Below are 25,287 nucleotides of genomic sequence, written 5' to 3' on the forward strand. Positions count from 1 at the left end.
TTGAAAATTACCTTCCCTACTGTATGGGGCAATTTCAGTTTTTCTCTAATAAAATACTCACTGGTCCCTTGGTGGTATAGCGAAGCTGAAGCTTTGTCAGTCATACCAACAATGGCAATCTGTATTATTTCACTCACATCTACCCCTCCACCCAACACATACAATTCAGATGCTAGACAACTGACAGTCTATTCCTGCCATTCCTTTCCCCTTGCATGTCCCTTACCTATTGGTGACCTTCACAGCTCTGCCTTCAGCCAATTTCCTTCTTACCCGACAAGCCTTCCTGAGCAATCTCATCCATTCCCATAGCTTCAACCACTATCAGAGGCTGCCAAGCTCCAAAGTCTTGTCTCCAGCCCAGACTCATCCTAAGCTCCTGATCTATATGGCCAAGATAATTCATTTCTCCCCAACCTGTCTGTTCTCAGAGATGCCCTCTCACTGAGAGGAACTCTCTATCTTACTCTTCCCTTCTTTTAGCAGCTTCCTTGTGTTATACCTGATGTAGTTATTAAAGGCATATTTAGGTAAAATTGCTTTCTAAACCCTTAAACCTCATTCTGTGGTGATAGATGTGCATCATCTTCCTTTTTCCTTTTTCCTTTTTTTGAGTCAGAGTCTCACTCTGTCACCCAGACTGGAGTGCAGTGGCACAAATTTGAGTCATTGCAACCTCCACCTCCCTGGATCAAGCGATTCTCGTGCCTCAGCCTCCCAAGTAGCTGGGATTACAGACACCCACCACCATGCTTGGCTAATTTTTGTATGTTTAGTAAAGACAGGGTTTCACTATGTTGGCCAGGCTGGTCTCAAACTCCTGACCTCAAGTGATCCGCCCACCCCAGCCTCCCAAAGTGCTAGAATTACAGGTGTGAGCTATCATGCATAGCCTAGATGTGCACCTTCTAAGGCTATTCTTACTAGTCTTTAGTTTGAATTAGTATAAAGAGGAAGTGGGTTTTCAAACCCATAGAAATGCACAAGGATTGTATTAGTCACAGTCTCACTAATTCCATTCCTCCCTTTCCCTTTTTTTTTTTCCTGTAAGGCTACAAATGACCTCTCTGTCAGTGAATGATAAATAATACCACATTCAAAAGAAACTTTAAAATGTAATCACTGAACATCAAGAAAAAATATATTTCTGCAAGCTCATGATGGAAATAAAATCTAAGTCAGCCTTTTTCTCTTGCCTGTTCACTGAGCTGGGGGACCTACCTCACTGTTCTATATTCTCTGTTCTAAGAGGCCCAAGTGGTGCTGTTATAGTCTTTGTCACTCTTTGATTTAAAGTTAGTGGGAGATCCCTAGAAAGATGTTGGGACACCCTGGAAGCTGGGAAATGAGGCCAGACATGTCTGCTCTTCCCTGCTGGGCTTTGTCACTTTGCAAACAGTGCCCAGAGCATTGTCCCTGAATCCCAGGACAAGGAGGTGAAGAGAACAGAGTAAAAAGCACCCATGGTTAAGCAGCTCCACAGGTGTGCAAGGTGAAGAAGCAGGTTCACCAAGAGGCAGAGAACTTTCCTGGGTCTATGTGCTTCTCCAACCTCCCCTGACACCTCGGCCCTGAAATGTCTGAGGAGCAAGGCATCATTTTCAAACCTAGCCTTTGGCAGACTGCTTGCTGTCCTGCAGCCCATCAGTGCCAGGACTGAGGCATGACAAACTTGAGCCATTGCCACTGGGACTGAAGAGTATGCTGGAAGCATATCTACAGGCAGAACTAAGCAGCAAGTAAAGCATGGGCTGCAGCTCCTGGTGCTGAGAAATGAGTGCCACCAGGTTGGAGATGGGATGCAAGTGGGGTAAAAGTTGCTACTGGGACTTGATCACTACTGGTTGGGGCTTCTGCAGCTGGGGTGGGATCACAAGCTGGGTGTGGGCTACTGCTGCCAGGGCAAGGGAGCAAGCCCTTTTGGCACTAGGGTGTGAGGAACATGCATTCCCACCCACTGGCCCAGGCTCTGGTCACTGAGGATGACTTCACCCTCTATTGTGACAGGGTGTTAGCAAAGCTGCTAACACCCCTCACCTGAGCACTCCACCTGGGGCCTGAGGAGTGCCCTGTCCACCATGGATGGTGCCTGTTCTCACCATTTGAAGGTCTGAGCACAAACCTACCTAGTCCAGCTTCACTCTCCGCTCTGTGACAGAGAACACAGCCCAGGGTCCTGGCAAATACCCAAACCAACCACTTTGGGCACCTGGGTACTTCTCCTGGGGGCCTAAACTCCTGGCTGCTATCACCTCATCTGGCACCTACCTGCACGTGCCACCTAAGTTCCTGGAGATTGGACTACCCAGCCCATCAGAGCCACCACCAAAATCAATGCACATCACTCGGGACCCAGATAGTTGTCCCACTAGTGCTATTGCTATCACTCATGCCATGCAGCTGCCCAGGAACCTGAGAACCTACCCATCTGTATGATCCAACACTGCCACTACCATCATTTGAGCAAGTTGGTGGAGGCCCACCAACTGACCCACCAATAATTGCCAACATGGCTGCCAGTGTACACTGCCCAGTGACACTATCACTACTAAGGCCTGAAGACTGGCCCACCTGGCATCCTACTCCCAGCACACAACTTCCCCACAGGCTTAACTAATAACTGTAACCTATCAAGGAAATCACAGATGCTACTAATGCTGTTTATAGCCAAGGAAATCATACAGAAATGACACTATGGCACACACCAGAGTCAAAGCCAAAGCACCCTACTCAACTAACACCACAGATATACCTTTAGGAAAAGGTCTTCCCCTACTAAATTCAAAAACAGGAAGAAGTAACTGTTATTCCAGATGCACAGATTTCAATGTAGGGACACAGGAAACATGAAAAAGCAAGGAAATATAACATTTCCAAAGGAACATAAGTCTCCAAAAATAGATTTTAATCAAAAAAATTTTTCTGAAATCCCAGATAAAGAATTCAAAATTTTGATATCACAGAAGCTCAGTGAGATACAAGAGGATTCAGAAAAACAATTCAGGATATGAATGAGAAGTTTACCAAAGAGATAGTCTTTAAAAGTATCAGATAGAAATTCTGCAATTGAAGAATTCACTGTAGGAACTACAAATTACAGTTGAAAGCTACTGCAATAGACTAGAATAGCAGAAGAATCTCAGAACATGAATAGAAATCTTTTGAAATAATCACATCAGAGAAAAGTAAAGAAAAAGGAATAAAAAAGAATGAGCAAAGCATTTGTGATGATTAAATATTAAAATTATTGATATCCACCAGGTCAAAGAGACAGAGACAGGATTGGAAAATGCATTTAACCAAATAATAAATGAAAACATCTCCAGTCTAGCAAGAGATTTAGACATTTCAGATACAAGAGGCTCAGCAATCCCCAGGAAAATATTATGCAAAAAGGTCTCTACAGCACATTATAGTCAGACTGCCTAAAGTCAAAGATAAAGAGCAAACCCTAAGAATGGCAAGAGATAATCATCGATTCAAATATTCACAGACCAGAATAGAATGGGATAATATATTTAAATAACCAAAAGAAAAAAAATCTGGCCGAATGCAGTGGCTCATGCCTGTAATCACAGCACTTTGGAAGGCTAAAGCAAGTGTACTACTTGAGTCCCGGAGTTTGAGACCAGCCTAGGCAGCATGACAAGAACAAATCTCTGAAAAAAAAAAAAAAATTTAGCTGAGCATGGTGAAGTTTGCCTGAAGTCCCAGCCATATGGGAGGCTGAGGCAGGAAGATTACTTGAGCCTGGGAAGTTGAAGCTGCAGTGAGCTGTATTGATACCACTGCACTCCAGCCTGGGTGACACAGTGAAATCCCCTTTTTTTTTTAAAAAAAATTGTACTTTAGGTTCTGGGGTACATGTGCAGATCATGCAGGATTGTTGCATAGGTACATACATGGCAAGGTGGTTTGCGGACTTCTTCCCTCCATCACCCACATCTGGTATTTCTCCCCACATTATCCCTCCCCACCCCCTGCTGTCCCTCCCCTAGTCCCCCCAACTTTAAAAAAAAGAATAGAAAGAAAAAAGAAAAAAAATCTGACAGATAAGAATATCATACACAGCAAAATTATCCTTCATAACTGAAAGAGAAATAAACTCTTTCCCAGAAAAGCAAATGCTAAGAGGATTCATTGGCACCAGATTAGATCTACAAAAAAATTCTCATGAGAGTCCTAAACCTGGAAGTAAAAGAATAATATTTATCAAGATGAAGACACACAAAATGGCCAGGTACTGTGGCTCATACCTGTAATCCCAGCCCTTTGGGAGGATGAGGTGGGAGGATCACCTGTCAGGAGTTTGAGACCAGCCTGGCCAACATGGTGAAACCCCATCTCTACTAAAAACACAAAAAAATTAGCTGAGTGTGATGGCATGCATCTGTAATCCCAGCTACTTGGGAGGCTATGTCAGGAGAATCACTTGAACCTGGGAGGCAGAGGCTGCAGTGAGCTGAGATCACACCATTGCACTCCAGCCTGGGTGACAGAGTGAGACTCCATCTCAAAAAGAAAAGAAAAGAAAAGAAAACACACACAGGTATAAATTTATTTGGTAAAGTAATCACACAGAGGAAAATAAAGAACTCAAATGGTACCACTGCAGAAATCCAGCAAACCACAACAAACTATAAAAAAAAAGGAACCAAAACTATATTAAACAATCAGAAAACAATTAACAGATGACAGAAATAAAGCACCACATATCAACAGTAACACTGATCATAAATAGATTAAATTTTCCACTTTAAAAATACAGAATGGCTGCATGGATTTTTAAAAACTCACAATCCAACTATATGCTGTTTACAAGAAACTCACTTTAGCAGTAAAGACACATAAAGACTGAAAATAAAGAAATGAAAGAAGATATTCCTTGCAAATGGAAACCAAAAGCATGCAGGGATGGCTACATTTATAGTAGAGAAACCAGACTTTAAGTCAAGAACTGTAAAAAGAAACAAAGAAGGTCATTATATAATGATAAAGAGATCAATCCAGCAAGATAATATAAAAATTCTAAATATATATGTATCCAACATTGGAACACCTGGATTCATAAAGCAACTATCATTAGAGTTAAAGAGAGAGATAAACTGCAAAACAATAATAGTGGGGACTCCACTCTCAGCGATACGCAGATAATCTAGACCAAAAAAATCAACAAAGAAACAATGGATTTAAGCTGTACTTTAGACCAAATGGATCTAACTGACATTTCAGAACATTCTACCCAACAACTGCAGACTATACATTCCTTTCACCAGCACAAAGAACATTCTTCAGGATAGACCAAATGTTAGGCCACAAAAAAATCTCCACACATTTAAAAAATTCAAAATCACATCAAGTATCTTCTTGAACCACAATGGAATAAAACTAGAAATCAAAGCTAAGAGGAACTTTGGAAACTATATAAATACATGGAAGTTAAACAACATACTCCTGAATGAGTTAACAAAGATGTTAATATGGAAATAAGAAAAAATATTGAATTGGATTAACAAAGACGTTAAGATGGAAATAAAAAATATTGAAACAAACAAAAATGGAAACACAACATACAAAAGCCTGTAGAACATAGTAAAAGCATTGCTGAGAGGGAATTTTATAGTAATAAATACCTACATAAAATAGTTGACAGATTATAAATTAATAGTCTAACAATGTATCTCAAGGAAACAAAAAAGCAAGAATAAACCAAACCCAAAACCAGCAGAATAAAAGAGCAAAATGAAATAGAGACTGAAGAAAAACAAAACAAAGTATCAACAAAATGAAAAGTTGGTTTCTCAAAAAGATAAACAAAACTGATAAACTTCTGGCTAGACTAAGAAAAAAAACAGAAAAAGAGAGAAGTCCCAAATAAAATAAAAAAGAACAAAGAAGACATTACCATTGATACTACAGAAATACAAATAATCATTAGAGACTATTATAAACAACTATATGCTGACAAACTGAAAAACCTAGAGAAAATAAATAAATTCCTGGAAACATACAACCTACCAAGATTGAACTGGAAAGAAAGAAAAACCTTGAAAAGACTGATAATGCATAGCAAGATTGGATCAGTAATAAAAAAGTCTCCCGACAAAGAAAAGGCCAAATTCTTGATAAATACACAACCAAATTCTACCAAATGTAAAAAGAACTAATAACAATTCTCTTGAAACTACTCCAAAAAATTGAAGAGGACAGAATTCTCTCTAATTCATTCTACAAGATCATAACCACTCTGATACCAAAACCAGGCAAGAATGCAATGAAAAAAGAAAACTACATGCCAATATCCCTGGTAAACACAGATGCAAACATCCTAAATGAACTACTAGCAAACCTAAACTAAGAACGAATCAAAAAGTTAATACATCACAATCAAGTGGTATTTATATCAGGGATGAAAAAATGGTCAACATATGTAAATCAATAAACATGATACATCACACCAACAGAATAAAGGAAAAAAATCATATGATTATCTCAACAAATTAAGAAAAATTGATAAAATTCAATGTTACTTCATGATAAAAACTCTTACAAAACTAGGCATAGAAAGAGCATATTAGAAAATAATAAAGGCCATATACAACAAATGCATAACTACCACCACACTAAATGGGGAAAATCTGAAAACCTGTCCTCTAAGAACTAGAACAAGACAAAATTGTCCACCTTCACCATTCCTATTCAATGCTGTACTGAAAGTCTTAGCCAAAGCAATCAGGCAAGAGATAAAAACTAACAGGCATCCAAGTTGTATGAATTAGCCTGAGTCAGCTAGTAGACTTCTATGAAGTCCCCTGGGATGTAGAATCAGGAATAGCTTCCTTGGTCCAAGCTGGAGACTAAGAACGACCACAAGGCTGTGCACCTGGCTCTTGCACTTGTAGTTACAGCACACTTCCCACTTTCCCCCTGGTTCTGACCAAGAGAGTTCACCTCACTCAACATTATATCACAAATTTCAGTTGGGAGCTTCTCTAAACCTGTGACTGCTGCCTGAGTTAACTAGCAGACTTCCATGAGGTTCCCTGTGATGTAGAATGAGGAATGGCTTCCCTAGGCCCAAGCTGAAGACTGAGAATGCTCACAAAGTTATTTCCCTGCTGCTCTTACTTTTATATTCTTCACCACTCCCTAAATAGTTCCAGTGCTGGGTGGGGTTAAGGCCTTCCTCTGTGGACTGAATTGTGAGGCATTAGCATTTGTGTTTATCAGGGATATTAACCTGTAGTTTTCCTTTTTTTGAGATGGAGTCTTACTCTGTCACCCAGGCTGGTGTGCAGTGGCGCAATATCAGCTCACTGCAACCTCTGCTTTCTGGGTTCAAGTGATTCTCCTGCCTCAGCCTCCTGAGTAGCTGAGATTACAGGCGTGTGCCCTGATGCCTGGCTAATTTTTGTATTTTTAGGAGAGATGGGGTTTCACCATGTTAGTCAGGCAGGTCTCTAACTCCTTACCTCATCCACTCACCTCTGCCTCCCAAAGTGCTGGGATTACAGGCATCAGCCACCACGCCCAGTTTCTTTTTTTCTTGTTGGGTTATTGCCTGGTTTTGATATCAGGGCAGTGATAATCTTATAGAATGAGTTAGAGAAAGTTCTGTCCTTTTCAATTTTTTTGGAACAAGCAGAAGAATGCAACTGGACCGCTATCTCTCACCATATACAAACAAATTCAACTCATAATGGATTAAAGATTTAAAAATAACACCTGAAACTATAAACATACTAGAAGAAAACCTAGGGAAAACACTGCTGGACTTTGTTCTAGGCAAAAAGTTTATGACTAAGATTTAAAAAGCATAGGCAACAAAAACAAAAATAGACAACTTGTAGTATACAAAAGCCTTTGCACAGCAAAAGATGTCATATAAGTGGTTTGGAAATATTTTTTCCCTTTCAACAGATTGTCTAGCAAACCAGAAGCAAACTTGAGTAAACAGACAACCTGTTGAATGGGAAAAATATTTCCAAACTATTTATATAACAAGGAACTAATATTTCCAAACTACTTATACAACAAGGGACTAATATTCAGAGTATACAAGAAACTCAAACAACTCAGCAGAAAAAATAAACTAATAATCCCATAAAATGTGGGCAAAGGGTTGTTGTGTGTTTTTCTCCCTGCAAAAGGGCAGACTGGAGGTAGTGTCAGCATGTCTCTTCTATTTGGAAAGACAATAGTGTGTAGAGATTCACACTGTGAACTTTTTCTCAAGCAGCAACACAGGAACTGAACAGGAAAACTTAAAGAAAGCACAGACCCCTTGAAAGTAACAAGCTGCAAATTATATCATGAGCCAGGCATAATTGATGCCAAATCCCCTGAGTGTGAGAGGGGGAGACACTGCCTTCAGGATATACAACACCACTGGGAACCTGGCAATTCAGCCCACAGGGCAAGGTCTTAACCCTACACAGCACTGGAACTGATTTAGGGAGTGGTGAAGAATATAAAAGTAGAAGCAGCAAGGAAAGAGCCTTCTGAGCATTCCCAGTCTCCTGCTTGGATGAAGGGAAGCCATTCCTTGTTCTACATGACAGCACCTCACAGAAGTGTGCTAGCTAACTCAGGCAGTAGGCTCAGGTTAAGAGAAGCTCCCTACTGAAATCTGTGATACAATCTTGAATGGGAATGAACTCTGGCCAGAACCAGGGGACAAGTGGCAAGTTTGCTGTAGCTATGAGTGCAGGAGCCAGGTGCTTCAGCTTTGTGGGAGTGGACTGGGAGGGGTATAACATGAAGGCTCCAATTGCTGTCTCCATGGGGAAGACTTATAGCCCTGGACAGTTTTGAATTCTGAATATAGGCTGCCTGGAACTTAGCTAGCTACTGCTAATGGATCACTGCAGGTGTCACACCAGCCTTGCCAACTGTGTGAGAGCTGGGGAAGGCTTACTCCCACCTACTACTTTCTACTTCCTCTGCAAACTCTTCTATGCAGCAGAGGCAGCTACACTCCTCCATGGAACACTACCTCAGTGGCTAGTAAACCACCCACAGAGGTAGTGATCGCCACAGGGGCCAGTACTTGCCCTGCAAGTGGAGAGCCAGAGTGTGGACCTACCTGACCCAGCTTACATCTGGCTTTGTCCTTCCACTAGCGCTGGTAGCATAACATAAAGGACAGAAACTTCTAGGAGCTCTCTAGCCACACACATCACCTGAGAAAAAGAATACCTCTCCTGGGTAACATAAGGCAAGCACAAATCCCACTGCTACTACAGCAGGTGGTGCTCTTTTCCTAGTGCCATCTCCTAGCTGGGAGGCCAAATGACACAGTTGATTGCAGCATCTGCAGCTAGAATAACACTATGTCCAGAAAGGAGAAAACCTGTGTAAGACCTCAGCTATCACCACTGCCTGCACCACCTCGGCTAACCAGGAGGTCATGAGTCTGCCCAGGTGATCAGTTCATTACTACTATAACTAGAATCTAAGAAGATCAACATACTAAGGCTATTTATAAACAAGGAATTTCAAAGAGTCTACATCACTCCTCTGCCACTCCTATCAGAGTTAGTGCTGATAGTTGCTGATGGGAGACTTGAGGACAGGTCATATCACTGGATCTCTTGAAGATGTTCACCAGCACCAGCCTGCAGTGTGGCAGCCACACTGGGCAGCTAGACATAGAGAAGCAGTAGCATTCACAGCAATCTGGCTCTAGAGCAGGCGTCCCCAAACTTTTTACACAGGGGGCCAGTTCACTGTCCCTCAGACCGTTGGAGGGTTGCCACATACTGTGCTCCTCTCACTGACCACCAATGAAAGAGGTGCCCCTTCCTGAAGTGCTATGGGGGCCAGATAAATGGCCTCAGGGGGCCACATGTGGCCCGCGGGCCGTAGTTTGGGGACACCTGCTCTAGAGGACTCCGACTCCTAAGGAAAGGGGGAATGCATCACATCAAGGAAACACCCAATAGGACAAAAAAAAAAAATGGACATGGCAGGCCTTGAGTCTTAGATCTTTACAATGGTGAGAAGCTTCCTTTAGCAGAGGCACAAGCTTTAGTGCTGGGCTTAGTAGGGAGTCTGTGATTGCTCCCCAATGGTCAGAAAGCCCTTGTACTTGTGAAGGGTCCTGGAGAAGGGTACATCTTTTCCCCCTCATCACCACTGCAGACACAGCTGAAGCTTCTCCCATGGGAGCTCAGTGTGGGTGCACCTATTGAAAGCCTTTCTGGAACACTTCAGGGTACCACATCTCCACAGGAGGAGCACTCTCCAAGTGCAGGTTTGCATGAGAGGTAAAGTCACAATTCCTCTCTACTTGGAACATCAATATTCCTGCAGATGAAAAGAGGTGTCTGTATGATTTGGATAGCCAGAAAATTGGGTCAGGAGTGCATTGGAAGTGGACTGCTTTCTTGCTGGCCTGGCCAGGGAGCTGAGGTGGCTTCCACCTTTCCCTTAATAAGACATCAATGTGTTTCACTGAGAGCTACTCCAGCCACCTCTCTTAAGACTGGAACCTCTGCCCACCACTGAATATTACATTTGCCTACCTGTATTAGCCTCAACTGGTTTCTACGAAGGGAAACCTCCTCCCTTGATGACCAGGAAGCCTGAACCGTTAACCCAGTAAATAGAATAGTGAGAAAAAAGAAATTAAAAAGTGCACACCAAAGGGGAATAAGATAAGCTTCAAGAGACCTCTGCTAGTCCAACCCCATAGAGACAGTGAACTTGCTCATACACCTTGCACACTGCTACTACAACCAGGATCTGAGAAAGCCATCATACAAAGATTCTGTATAACCAAAAAAACATATAGAGTATTCACCCCTGAAAGAACCAAGAGATGAATAGGGTACAACAAACTACAGACTTTAAAGTAACATCCTTAAGGGGGAGAAAAAGGAAATAAAAACCAGTCATAATCAAAAGTAAATCCAAGAATAATTAGAAGAAATTGTCTATCCAAATGAGAAGGAACCAGAAAAAAAAATTCTGGTAATATGACAAAACAGGATTATATAACACCCACAAAAGATCATGCTAGCTCTCCAGCAATGGATCCAAACCAAGATGAAATTTTTGAAACACCAGATGAAGAATTCAGAAGGTTGATTATTAAGCTACTTAAGGAGATACCAGAGAAAAGTAAAAAGATAAATGAATTTCAAAAACAATTTAAGATATGAATGAAAAATTATCTAAAGAGATAGATAGTTTAAAGAAAAACCAGTCCAGTCAGAACTTCTGGAAATGGAAGACACATTTAGGGAATTACAAAATGCAGCAGAGAATTTTAACAATAGACTAGAATAGGTAGAAAAAATTCAGAGCTCAAGACTAGGCTTTTAAATTAACCCAATCAGATAAAAATTTTTAAAAAAGGATCAAAAGAAAGGAACAAAGTCTAATAAACATGGGATTAGGTAAAATGGCCAAAACTAAGAATATCTGGTGTTCCTGAGGGAAAAGAGAAAGCTAAATGTTTGGGAAACTTATTTGAGAAAATAACTAAAGAAAAATTCCCTGGCATTGCTAGAGATTTAGATATTCAAATACAAGAAGCTCAAAAAACTTCTGCTGAGAGATTCACTAGAGAAAGGACACTACCAAGGCATATAGTGAGCAAGCTATCTAAAGTTAATATACAGAAAAAAATTGTAAGAGCAGTGAGACAAAACGATCAGGTAACCTATACAAGAAGACCTACACAGACTAACAGTAGACTTCTTAGCAGAAACTTTACAAGCCAGCAGAAACTAAGGTCCCATCATCAGCCTCCTTAAACAGAGTAACTGTCAGTCAAGAATTTTGTATCCTGCAAAACTTCGTTTCATAAATGAAGAAGAAATAAAGGCATTTTCCAACAAACAAACGCTGAGGAAATTTGTCACTACCAGACCAGCCCTACAAGAAATGCGAATAGGAGCTCTAAATCTTGAAACAAAAGGTCAATATGCACCAGAATAGAACCTCTTGAAAGCATAAAACTCACAGGGTTGATAAAACAATAACACAATAAAGAAAACAAAGTATCTAGGTAACAATTAACATGATGACTGAAAGAGTACCCTGTATCTCAATGTTAACATTGGCCATAAATGGCCTCAATGCTCCACTTAAAAGATAGATTGGCAGAATGAATTTTTTTAAAAAACCAAAAAACTAAATACCTGCTGTCTGCTATCTTTAAGAGTCACCTAACATGTAAGAATTCATATAAACTCAAGGTAAAGGGGTTTAAAACTGATATTCCATGCAAATGGAAATCAAAAACAAGCAGGAGTAGCTATTCTTGTATCATATAAAACAGATTTTAAAGCAACAACAATAAAAAAGGACATTATATAATGATAAAAGATCAGTCCAACAGGAAGATATTGCAATTCTAAATTTATAAGCACCTAACACTGGAACTTCAAGATTCATGAAAAAATTACTACTAGATCTAAGAAATGAGATAAATAGCCACAAAATAATAGTGCAAGACTTCAACACTCCACTGAGAACACTAGACAGATCATTGAGACAGAAAGTCAATGGAGAAATGATAGACTTAAACTACACAGAACAAATGGAAGAAATATTTACAGAGCATTCTACTTAAGAACTGCAGAATACACATTCTTCTGATCAGCACATGGAACATTCTGCAAGACAGACCACGTGACAGGCCACAAATTAAGTCTCAATAAATTTTTTTTTTTAATTTTTAATTTTTATTTTTTTTTACGTCTTTTTTTTATTGCATTTTAGGTTTTGGGGTACATGTGATGAACATGCAAGATTGTTGCATAGGTACACACATGGCAGTGTGCTTTGCTGCCTTCCGTCCCCTCACCTGTATCTGTCATTTCTCCCCATGCTATCTCTTCCCACCTCCCCACCCCTCCCCATCTCCCCCCAACGGACCCCAGTGTGTAGTGCTCCCCTCCCTGTGTCCATGTGTTCTCATTGTTCAACATCCGCCTATGAGCGAGAATATACGGTGTTTGATTTTCTGCTCTTGTGTCAGTTTGCTGAGAATGATGGTTTCCAGGTTCATCCATGTCCCTACAAAGGACATGAACTCATCGTTTTTGATGGCTGCATAATATTCCATGGTGTATATGTACCACATTTTCCCTATCCAGTCTATCATCGTTGGGCATTTGGGTTGGTTCCAGGTCTTTGCTATTGTAAACAGTGCTGCAATGAACATTCGTGTGCACGTGTCCTTGTAGTAGAATGATTTATAATCCTTTGGATATATACCCAGTAATGGGATTGCTGGGTCAAATGGGATTTCTATTTTTAGGTCCTTGAGGAATCGCCACACTGTCTTCCACAATGGTTGAATTAATTTACATTCCCACCAACAGTGTAAAATTGTTCCTATTTCTCCACATCCTCTCCAGCATTGTTGTTTCCCGATTTTTTAATGATCGCCATTCTAACTGGTGTGAGATGGTATCTCAATGGGTTCTGATTTGCATTTCTCCGATGACCAGTGATGATGAGCATTTTTTCATATGTTTGTTGGCCTCCTGTATGTCTTCTTTTGTAAAGTATCTGTTCATATCCTTCGCCCATTTTTGAATGGGCTTGTTTGTTTTTTTCTTGTAGATCTGCTTTAGTTCTTTGTAAATTCTGGATATCAGCCCCTTGTCAGATGGGTAGACTGCAAAAATTTTTTCGCATTCTGTTGGTTGCCGATTCACTCTACTGACTGTTTCTTTTGCCGTGCAGAAGCTGTGGAGTTTGATTAGGTCCCATTTGTCTATTTTGGCTTTTGTTGCCATTGCTTTTGGCGTTTTGGTCATGAAGTCCTTGCCTACACCTATGTCCTGAATGGTTTTACCTAGATTTTCTTCTAAGGTTTTTATGGTATTAGGTCTGTTGTTTAAGTCTTTAATACATCTGGAGTTAATTTTGGTGTAAGGTGTCAGGAAGGGGTCCTGTTTCTGCTTTCTGCACATGGCTAGCCAGTTTTCCCAACACCATTTATTAAACAAGGAGTCCTTTCCCCATTGCTTGTTTTTGTCAGGTTTGTCGAAGATCAGATGGTTATGGGTATGTTGTATTTCCTCTGAGGCCTCTGTTCTGTTCCATTGGTCTATATCTCTGTTTTGGTACCAGTACCATGCTGTTTTGATTACTGTAGCCTTGTAGTATAATTCGAAGTCCGGTAGTGTGATGCCTCCTGCTTTGTTCTTTTTGCTTAGAATTGACTTGGCTATGCGGGCTCTCTTTTGGTTCCATATGAAGTTTAAGGTGTTTTTTTCCAGATCTGTGAAGAAGGTCATTGGTAGCTTGATGGGAATAGTGTTGAATCTGTAAATTACTTTGGGCAGTATGGCCATTTTCACGATGTTGATTCTTCCTAACCATGAACATGGAATGTTTCTCCATCTGTTTGTATCCTCTCTTATTTCGTTGAGCAATGGCTTGTAGTTCTCCTTGAAGAGGTCCTTTATGTTCCTTGTTAGTTGTATTCCTAGGTACTTTATTCTCTTTGTAGCAATTGTGAATGGCAGTTCGTTCTTGATTTCACTCTCTTGAAGTCTATTACTGGTGTATAGGAATGCTTGTGATTTTTGCACGTTGATTTTGTATCCTGAGACTTTGCTGAAGTTGTTTATCAGTTTCAGGAGATTTTGGGCTGAGATGATGGGGTCTTCCAGATATACAATCATGTCATCTGCAAATAGAGACAATTTGATTTCCTCCTTTCCAATTTGGATACCCTTTATTTCTTTTTCTTGCCTGATTGCTCTGGCTAGAACTTCCAGTACTATATTGAATAGGAGTGGTGAGAGAGGGCATCCTTGTCTAGTGCCAGATTTCAAAGGGAATGCTTCCAGTTTTTGCCCATTCAGTATGATATTGGCTGTTGGTTTGTCGTAAATAGCTTTTATTGTTTTGAGATACGTTCCGTCAATACCTAGTTTATTGAGGGTTTTTAGCATAAAGGGTTGTTGAATTTTGTCAAAAGCCTTCTCTGCATCAATCGAGATAATCATGTGGTTTTTGTCTTTGGTTCTGTTTATGTGGTGAATTACGTTTATGGACTTGCGTATGTTGAACCAGCCTTGCATTTCCGGGATGAATCCTACTTGATCATGGTGGATGAGCTTTTTGATATGCTGTTGCAATCGGTTTGCCAGTATTTTATTGAAGATTTTTGCATCTATGTTCATCATGGATATTGGCCTGAAATTTTCTTTTCTTGTTGAGTCTCTGCCGGGTTTTGGTATCAGGATGATGTTTGTCTCGTAAAATGATTTGGGAAGGATTCCCTCTTTTTGGATTGTCTGGAATAGTTTCAGAAGGAATGGTATCAGCTCCTCCTTGTATGTCTGGTAGAATTCAGCTGTGAACCCATCTGGACCTGGGCTTTTTTGGGGTGGTAGGCTCTTTATTGCTGCCTCGACTTCAGACCATGTTATTGGTCTATTCAGGGTTTCGGCTTCTTCCAGGTTTAGGCTTGGGAGGTTGCAGGTGTCCAGGAATTTATCCATTTCTTCCAGGTTTACTAGTTTATGTGCATAGAGTTGTTTGTAATAATCTCTGATGATGGTTTGGATTTCTGTGGAATCTGTGGTGATATCACCTTTATCGTTTTTTATTGCATCAATTTGGTTATTCTCTCTTTTCTTTTTTATTAATCTGGCTAGTGGTCTGTCTGTTTTGTTGATCTTTTCAAAAAACCAGCTCCTGGATTTATTGATTTTTTGAAGAGTTTTTTGTGTCTCTATTTCCTTCAGTTCTGCTCTGATCTTAGTTATTTCCTGTCTTCTGCTAGGTTTTGAGTTTTTTTGATCTTGCTCCTCTAGCTCTTTCAATTTTGATGATAGGGTGTCAATTTTAGATCTCTTCTTTCTTCTCATGTGGGCACTCATTGCTATATATTTTCCTCTAGAGACTGCTTTAAATGTGTCCCAGAGATGCTGGTATGTTGTGTCTTCATTCTCATTGGTTTCGAAGAATATCTTTATTTCTGCCTTCATTTCATTGTTTATCCAGTCAACATTCAAGAGCAAGTTTTTCAGTTTCCATGAAGCTGTGCGGTTCTCAGTTAGTTTCTGCATTCTGAGTTCTAACTCGATTGCACTGTGGTCTGAGAGACTGTTTGTTATGATTTCTGTTCTTTTGCATTTGCTGAGGAGTGATTTATTGCCAATTATGTGGTCAATTTTAGAGTAGGTGTGATGTGGTGCTGAGAAGAATGTATATTCTGTGGATTTGGGGTGGAGAGTTCTGTAAATGTCTATTAGGTTTGCTTGTTCCAGGTCTGTATTCAGGTCCTGGATATCCTTGTTGATTTTCTGTCTGGTTGATCTGTCTAATATTGACAATGGGGTGTTAAAGTCTCCCACTATTGTTGTGTGGGAGTCTAAGTCTCTTTGTAAGTCATTAAGAACTTGCCTTATGTATCTGGGTGCTCCTGTATTGGGTGCGTATATATTTAGAATCGTTAGCTCTTCTCGTTGCAGTGATCCTTTTACCATTATGTAATGTCCTTCTTTGTCTCTTTTGATCTTTGTTGCTTTAAAGTCTATTTTATCAGAGATGAGAATTGCAACTCCTGCCTTTTTTTGCTCTCCATTTGCTTGGTAGATCTTCCTCCATCCCTTTATTTTGAGCCTTTGTGTATCCTTGCATGTCAGATGGGTTTCCTGGATACAGCACACTGATGGGTTTTGGCTTTTTATCCAATTTGCCAGTCTGTGTCTTTTGATTGGGGCATTTAGTCCATTTACATTTACGGATAGTATTGTTATGTGTGAATTTGATGCTGTCATTTTGATGCTACCTGGCTGTTTTGTTGGTTAGTTGATGCAGCTTCTTGATTGTGTTGATGCTTTTTTACCATTTGGTGTGTTTTTGGAGTGGCTGGTACTGGTTGTTCCTTTAGATGTGTAGAGCTTCTTTCAGGAGTTCTTGTAGAGCAGGTGTGGTGGTGATGAAATATCTGAGTGCTTGCTTGTTCACAAAGGATTTTATTTTTCCTTCACTTATGAAGCTTAGTTTGGCTGGATAGGAGATTCTGGGTTGAAAGTTCTTTTCTTTAAGGATGTTGAATATTGGCCCCCAATCTCTTCTGGCTTGTAGGGTTTCTGCTGAGAGATCTGCTGTGAGTCTAATGGGCTTCCCTTTGTGGGTAACCCGACCTTTCTCTCTGGCTGCCCTTAGCATTTTCTCTTTCATTTCAACCCTTGTAAATCTGACGATTATGTGCCTTGGGGTTGCTCTTCTTGAGGAATATCTTTGTGGTGTTCTCTGTATTTCCTGGATTTGAATATTGGTCTGCCTTGCTAGGTTGGGGAAGTTTTCCTGGATAATATCCTGAAGAGTATTTTCCAGCTTGGATTCATTTTCTTCATCACATTCAGGTACACCTATCAAAAATAGATTAGGTCTTTTCACATAGTCCCACATTTCTGGAAGATTTTGTTCATTCCTTTTTGCGCTTTTTTCTCTGTTCTTGCCTTCTCTTTTTATTTTGTTGAGTTGATCTTCGACCTCTGATATCCTTTCTTCTGCTTGGTCAATTCGGCTGTTGAAGCTTGTGCATGCTTCACGAAGTTCTTGTGTTGTGTTTTTCAGCTCCATCAATTCACTTATATTCCTCTCTATGCTGTCCATTCTCGTTAGCATTTCTTCCAATCTTTTTTCAAGATTCCTATTTTCTTTGTGTTGGGTTAGAACATGTTCTTTTAGCTCACTGTAGTTTCTTACTACCCACCTTCTGAAGTCTGATTCTGTCATTTCATCACCCTCCTTCTCCATCCGGTCTGGTTCCCTTGCTGGTGAGGAGTTGTGATCCCTTTTAGGAGGAGAGGTGTTCTGGTTTCGGGAGTTTTCATCCTTTTTGCGCTGGTTTCTTCCCATTTTTGTGGGTTTATCCACCTGTTGTCTTTGTAATTACTGTCTTTCAGATTGGGTCTCTGAGTGAGCTTCTAGTTCGTGGATGCTGAAGTTTCTTTTTTTTTTTTTCTTTTTTTCTTTTTTTTTTTAAGCTTTCCTTCTAACAGTCTGGCCCCTCTGCTGTAGGACTGCTGAGGTCCTCTCCAGGCCCTGCTTGCCTGGGAATCACCTGCAGCAGCTGCAGAACAGTAAGGGTTGCTGCCAGTTTCCTCTTCTGCTATCTTTGTCCCAGAAGGATGCTCGCCTACTGTCAGTCCGTTCTTTCCTTTATGAGGTGAGTCTTTGGATCTATGGGGTTCAGGGAGCTACTTGAGGAGACAGTCTATCTTTTATTGGGGCTTAAGTCCTGAGTTGTGAGCTCCGTTGTTCATTCAGAGTTGCTGGGCAGGTATGTTTAGGTCTGCTGCAGCTGAACTCATAAAGCACTTTTTGTTCCCAGGTGCTCTGTCCCAGGGAGTTGAAGCTTTATGAGTTTCCGTTGCACTACTGCCTTTTTTGATTTTTCTTTCAGGTCTGACCTGCCCAGCTAGCAGCACGCCTAGCCACTGCCTGCCTGCAGGGGCTTTGCTGAGCTGCTGTGGGCTCCACCCAGCTGCCCTGAGCTCTTCCCTGCAGTCCTGTTTATATTTGCGTAGGTAGAGCTGTCTTGGCAACGGTGGCCCCGCCTCTGTTATGGGGGACTCTCTCTCTTGTGGCAGGTTGCCTCGGCAACGGCGGGTTGCCTCGGCAACGGCAGGTTGCCTCGGCAACGGCAGCCTGTCTCTGTAGAGGTGGAGAGTCTCAGTAACGGCGGAAGCCCTTCCCCCACAGGGCCGGACAGTCCAGGTTTAGGTGTGCTTGGTTTGAAGGGCTCAACCCAGAGGGTTTCCAATTACTGTTTTTGTTTTCGTTGTTGTTGGGGGAGGAGGGGTGGGACCAACTGAGCCTGATCACCTGGCTCCCTGACTCAGTCTTTTCTTTTAAGTTGATCGACCCCGCGTTCCGGTCGCTTGTTGAAAAGGCGCCGGGATCTCCCGTGCTGCGACTCACTGAGTCGGCTCGAACTGCGGTGCCGGCTCCTGGCAGATTTTTTGCCTAGGAATCTCCTGGCCTGGCTCGCTATTTCAGATGAATGGGCAACTCTGCCGTCTCAGGGCTCTGATTGCCAGCTAAGAGGGCTCCCAGACCAGTGGCTTTTGTACAGAGAACCGCAGCCACAGGGCGGTAACAGCAGTTGCGCGGGCCGAATCAGCCCCGCGGGGGCCAAAACAGCCGCACCGGCTGGGACTGCGACGCTGGCGACCCCTCTGCCTGGGTATCTCCTGGTCTGTGGGCAATAAGAGTTCATCTGGAAATGCGGCGTCCACTCACCCTCTGCACTTTCACTGGGAGCTGAAGTCCTGAGCTGTTCTTAGGCGGCCATCTTCCCAGCATTCCGAAAAGGAAACTCTTATACATTATTGGTGGGGATGTAAACTAGTACAGCCACTATGGAAAACAGTATGGAGATTTCTCAAAAAACTAAAAATAGAATTACCATTTGATCCAGCAATCCTACTACTGACTGTGTATCCAAAGAAAAGTATACCAGTATATCTAAGGGATATCTGAACTCACATGTTTATTGCAGTACTATTCATAATAGCAAAGATATGGAATCAGTCTAGGTGTTTAATGGATGAACAGATAAGAAAAGAAAATGTGATACACCCCCCAACACACATATACCCACACAACCACAAAATACTATTCAGCCATTAAAAAGAATAAAATATTGTCATCTTTAGTAACATGGATAGAACCAGGTGTCATTGTTTTAAATGAAATTAAGCATGAAAAGACATTCTCACTAAAATGTGGGAACTAAAAATAATGATCACATGGATGTAGAGAATGGATAAAACAGAAGCTGGGAAGAGTGAGTAGCAGGGAGAAAGCTGATGAAGAAAACTGTGTTAAAGGATACAAACACACAGTGAGGAGGATAAAATTCAATGTTTGAAAGTTGAGTAGGTTCCCTGTACTTAACGAAAATGTATTGTACTTGGGTGGTGGACACGCTACATACCCTGACTTGACCACTTATGCATTATATACATGTAGCAAAATTCCTTATATACCTCATACATTTGTAGAAAATAAAACCTACATAATTTTAAAAAACAATTACTGTGTTTAACCTATGCAATCTTCAGTGAAACCTAGTTAAATAATATTGATTTAGTCTTACAATGTTTAGCATAATTAATACATTTCATTTACTCTTAGAATAACATTAATTTTCTGCTTTCCACTTGGTACTAATGTGCCTCCAAGATATGAGGGCATCTCATGAAGAAATTTTATAAATGAAAATAATTTAAAATACACATGAGAAAAAAGGAGCACAAAATACTTTGTTGAGCATTTCTCTAAGGAATAAAGAAAGGCTTCACTGCTCATCCTGAATCTTGCTCTTTCCTCCCATAGCCTATTAAGTCACTATTGTACACTCTGCCTACATTCTCTACCACAATTATATTACATGAAAGCACATCTTGAGAAATTATTCCATATTATAGTCACTATATTTGTCAATTTTCACACGGTTGATAAAGACACCCCAAACTGGGCAATTTACAAAACAAAGAGGTTAAATTAGACTCACAGTTCCATGTGGCTTAGGAGGCCCCACAATCATGGTGGAAGGCAAGGAGAAGCAAGTCACATTTTACATGTATGGTAGCAGGCAGAAAAAAGAGAGCTTGTGCAGAGAAACTCCCGTTTCTTAAAACCATTAGATCTCAAGAGACCTATTCATTATCATAAGAACATCACTGAAAGACCCACCACCATGATTCAATCATCTCCTGCTGGGTCCCTCTCACAATACATGGGGATTACGGGAGCTACAAGAAGAGATTTGGGTGGGGACACAGAGCCAAACCTTATCGTTCTACCCCTGGCTCCTCCCAAATCGCACGTCTTCACATTTCCAAACCAATCATGCCTTCCCAACAGTCCCCCAAAATCTCATTTCAGCATTAACTCAAAAGTCCACAGTCCAAAGTCTCTTCTGTCACAAGGTAAGTCCCTTATGCCAATGAGCCTATAAAATTACAAGCAAGTTAGTTACTTCCTAGATATAATGGAGGTACAGACGTTGGGTAAATACAGCCATTCCAAATGGGAAACATTGGCCAAAACAAAGGGGCTATAGGCCCCATGCAAGTCAGAAATCCAGTGAGGCCGTCAAATCTTACAGTTCCAAAATGATCTCCTTTAACTTCATGTCTCACATCCAGGTCATTCTGATATAAGAGGTAGGTTCCCATGGTCTTGGGCAGCTCCACCTCTGTGGCTTTGCAGGGTATAGCCCCTCTCCCAGTTACTTTCACAGGCTGGCATTGAGCATCTGCGGCTTTTCCAGGTGCAGGCTGCAAGCTGTCTGTGGATCTACCATTCTGGGTTCTGGAGGATGGTTGCCCCCTCCTCACAGCTCTACTATGTGGTGCCCCAGTAAGGACTCTGTGTGGGGGCCTTCAATCCTACATTTCCCTTCTGCACTGCCCTAGCAGAGTTCTCCATTACAGCCCTGCCCCTGAAGCAAAATTCTGCCTGGACATCCAGGCATTTCCATACATCCTCCGAAATCTAGGTGGAGGTTCCCAAACCCAATTCTTGACTTCTGTGCACTGGCAGGCTCAACACCATGTGGAAGCTGACAACGTTTGAGGATTGCATCCTTCAAAGCCACGGCCCACACTCTACATTCAGCCACAGCTGAAGCATCTGAGATGCAGAGCACCAAGTCCCTAGGCTGCACACAGCACGGGACCCTGGCCCTGGCCCACATAACCACTTTTTCCTCCTAGCCCTCTGGGCCTGTGATGGGAGGGGCTGCTGTGAAGACCTCTGACATGCCCTGGAGACATTTCCCCATTGTTTTGGGTATTAACTTTCAGCTCCTCATTACTTATGCAAGTTTATGCAGCCAGCTTGAATTTCTGTTCAAAGAATGAAATTTTCTTTTCTTTCGCATTGTTAGGCTGCAAATTTCCAAACTTGTGTGCTTGCTTCCCTTATAAAACAGAATGCCTTTAACAGCACACGAGTCACTTCTTAAATTCTTTGCTGCTTAGAAATTTCTTCCACCAGATAGCCTAAATCATCTCTCTCATGTTCAAAGTTCCACAAATCTCTAGACAGGGGCAAAGTGCTGCCAGTCTCTTTTCTAAAACATAACAAGAGTCATCTTTGCTCCAGTTCCCAACAAGTTTTTCATTTCCATCTGAGACCACCTCAGCCTGGACCTTATTGTCCACATTGCTATCAGCGTTTTGAGCAAAGCCATTCAACAATTCTACAGGAAATTTCAAACTTTCCCACATTTTGCTGTCTCCTTCTGAGCCCCCCAAACTGTGCTTCTGCCTGTTACCCTGCTCCAAAGTTGCTTCCACATTTTTGGGGAATCTTTTCAACAGCGCTCCACTCTACTGGTACCAATTTGCTGTATTAGTCCATTGTCACACTGCTGATAAAGACATACCCCAAACTAGGTAATTTACAAAAGAAAGATGTTTAATTGGACTCATAGTTTCACATGGCTGAGGAGGCCTCACAATCATGGTGGAAGGCAAGAAGGAATAAATTACACCTTATATCAGGAGAGAGAACCATTCTCAGGAAAGTGTGCCTTAAATTCGATGATTAAGTGACCCTTTTCATACAGTCTACAATAAATTGGCATGCCTTCATTTAATACACACTTGATATCTTCATTCTTGACAATCTGACCTAGATGAGAGGTGATGACTATGGTTCAGTTGTCAAGAGTAGATATTGGCTTTTGGAAGCCACACAATGCTTCAACCAATTGTATGTCCATAGACGTGAAAAGGTCTTCTCCTCGTCAAGTTAAAAACAGCATGGTCCTTCTGATCTAACACAATGATAATAACGCTTGGGTCCAGTCCTGGTTCTTGGTTTCCTTCACCATGAAATGTTATCTTCTGGCCATCTTTCATGCTGTTGTCAATATGAACTTCTAGAATCTTCCTCGCTTAAACTATCTTTCTTCCATTGCTGCTTTTACATCTATCTTTAGGACTGATCTGCTCCCCATAGCCATGGCACTCCATGTATACAGACTGGATTTGCTGAACAATTCTAGGTCCTATCTGATAAATTCTTATTTGCATTCCAGTACCTCAGTAATTGGGACAGCACTCTACTGCTCCATTCTTACCTCCTCTATCTTTACATTTGTCACAAATCAAATTCTTTCGCAGAGCCAGTTTTGTTGTTGTACCGTAAGTCTTCTAGGGTTACTGAGAACTGATGTACAACATTTTTACCTCTCCTTTCTCTCTGCATCCTTCCTTCTCTCCTCCAAAACACACATAAAAGACGTCTATGGGGAAGTCCAAACCACCACCTGCTCCACCCTCTTTAATTGCCTTTTCTCCTTCTTTGCCATACAATTTCCCCTTTCTTTGCATGACAGAGAACTTCATAAGCTTGAGACATTTATTTAAACTTCTCTCCTTCATCTGGATTCTTATCAGGATGGTACTTCGAGTCCAGTTTCCTATAAGCCTTTTTCAGTTCTTTCTGATTAGCACTGGTTTGACCCTCAAAACATTGCAGTAAGTGCTTTATTTCACCATCTTCTTTTTTTTTTTTTTTTTTTTTTGAGACGGAGTTTTGCTCTTGTTACCCAGGCTGGAGTGCAATGGCGTGATCTTGGCTCACTGCAACCTCCACCTCCTGGGTTCAGGCAATTCTCCTGCTTCAGCCTCCTGAGTAGCTGGGATTACAGGCATGCGCCAACATGCCCAGCTAATTTTTTGTATTTTTAGTAGAGACGGGGTTTCACCATGTTGACCAGGATGGTCTCGATCTCTTGACCTCTCTTCACAATCATTGAGATCCACGATCCACCCACCTCGGCCTCCCAAAGTGCTGGGATATGATATATTTATGCTGTTCTACATTGTATGTCTATTTTTATCTATACCTGCATTACATCTACATTTTGATTTGTTTTGCTCTCAGCTAGTGAGATCTATGATATCCATTAGGTCCCCTAACAGCAATGAATAACATTCTTAGTTTACTAACTCGAAATTGTTAAATATTTGAGAATAAGGGCAAATGGCAATGAGTAACATTCTTAGTTTACTAACTTGAAATTGTTAAATAATTGAGAATGAAGGTTGACCTTTGTCAAGTACTTTTTTGATATCAGAATGACTATGGTGTTCCACCTTTGGATGACTGGTATGATGTATTATATAATAATTGCACTGGGATCAGAGAGTAAGGCTCGTGAATTTTATGCCCTATGAAAATCATAGAAGTTTTTTCTATGAACCATTTTTGTAAATGTTTCACAAGCAATGGAAAAGGTATGTTCTGTTTGCTGGACAAAAAAAATGGGTTTACAACTGGGAGGACAATATGGCCTACGGAGATGGAATACTCTAGTTATACCTGTTGTCCTGACATCAATACCACTCTGTTTGACTATCACAGTGTTCTGGTTTAGACTAAGTTATGCTCACCCTATTTAAAGGTAAGGAAGTAAGTGGTTAAAAGCATGGTCTCTTAACCAGGCTGCTTAGGAACATTCCTCACCACTCTGCGCCATTTCCTCATCTATAAAAGAGAGACAGTAACAGCCCATGGTGAGTACTCAATGATGTCCTTATTATCTGTTACATCAACTTTATCCAAATTCTCTCTGTACTTATTTCTGTGTTCATATCTGTCAAGAAGCAAGTGAAAATATCTTTTTACTATACTTTTGTCTTTGCTTTTTATTTCTAATAAATTGACTATAACTTTGAGTCAACATTATTATATGCTTTCAGGTCATGACAGTTAGATCTTCACTATAAATTCCACCATGGACTGCTATAAAATGGCTCTTCTATCCCTGTAAAGAAAAAAATGGGCTGTCTGGAACAGTAAAGAGCCAGAGGCACAGATGCCTCTAAGGTCCCCTGGCTCTGGCTCTGCTTTTTCCTCCCGGCTAAGAAGGTGGGTATGTTAAGGCTGAATTTGGTCAGTGTTCCTTTAAACAGAAGTGTATGGACTGTTGGAAAAATTTCTCCAGAATGGGGATGTGAACTCCTAATTTAATCGGTAGCAAAGAGCAATGCTCTACTTTGCAGAGATCAGGCAATCAGGGGCTGGTCCTGCTAGGGATTCTGGGGCTGAAGGAGTGGTGATGTCACATGCCATGTTTGTGTTGGCCCTGAAAGGCCACTTTGCTTCCCATAAGATCATGTGTTTTTGGATGATAAAATAAGAAACAATATAATGTTTTAGTGGGTGTATGTTCTCTTTCCATCAAACCCTGATACTCCTGACGTGACACAACCATTTAATAACTTTTACCTTATACTTTGTTTTTATCATTAATATTGTGAAATTTGT

The 25,287-nt window shown here is 41.1% G+C and overlaps 1 protein-coding gene and 1 pseudogene across 8 annotated transcripts in view; both read right to left on the minus strand.

Annotated features, from left to right (window-relative positions):
* DOCK3 (dedicator of cytokinesis 3) overlaps positions 1-25,287 on the minus strand; it is a 656,527-nt gene that overhangs the window by 150,631 nt on the left and 480,609 nt on the right. The window lies entirely within an intron of this gene.
* LOC101034660 (dnaJ homolog subfamily A member 1 pseudogene) lies at positions 22,508-23,513 on the minus strand (annotated as a pseudogene).

Source organism: Saimiri boliviensis, chromosome 8 (assembly GCF_048565385.1).
Source record: "Saimiri boliviensis isolate mSaiBol1 chromosome 8, mSaiBol1.pri, whole genome shotgun sequence".
NCBI classification, from domain to species: domain Eukaryota; kingdom Metazoa; phylum Chordata; class Mammalia; order Primates; family Cebidae; genus Saimiri; species Saimiri boliviensis.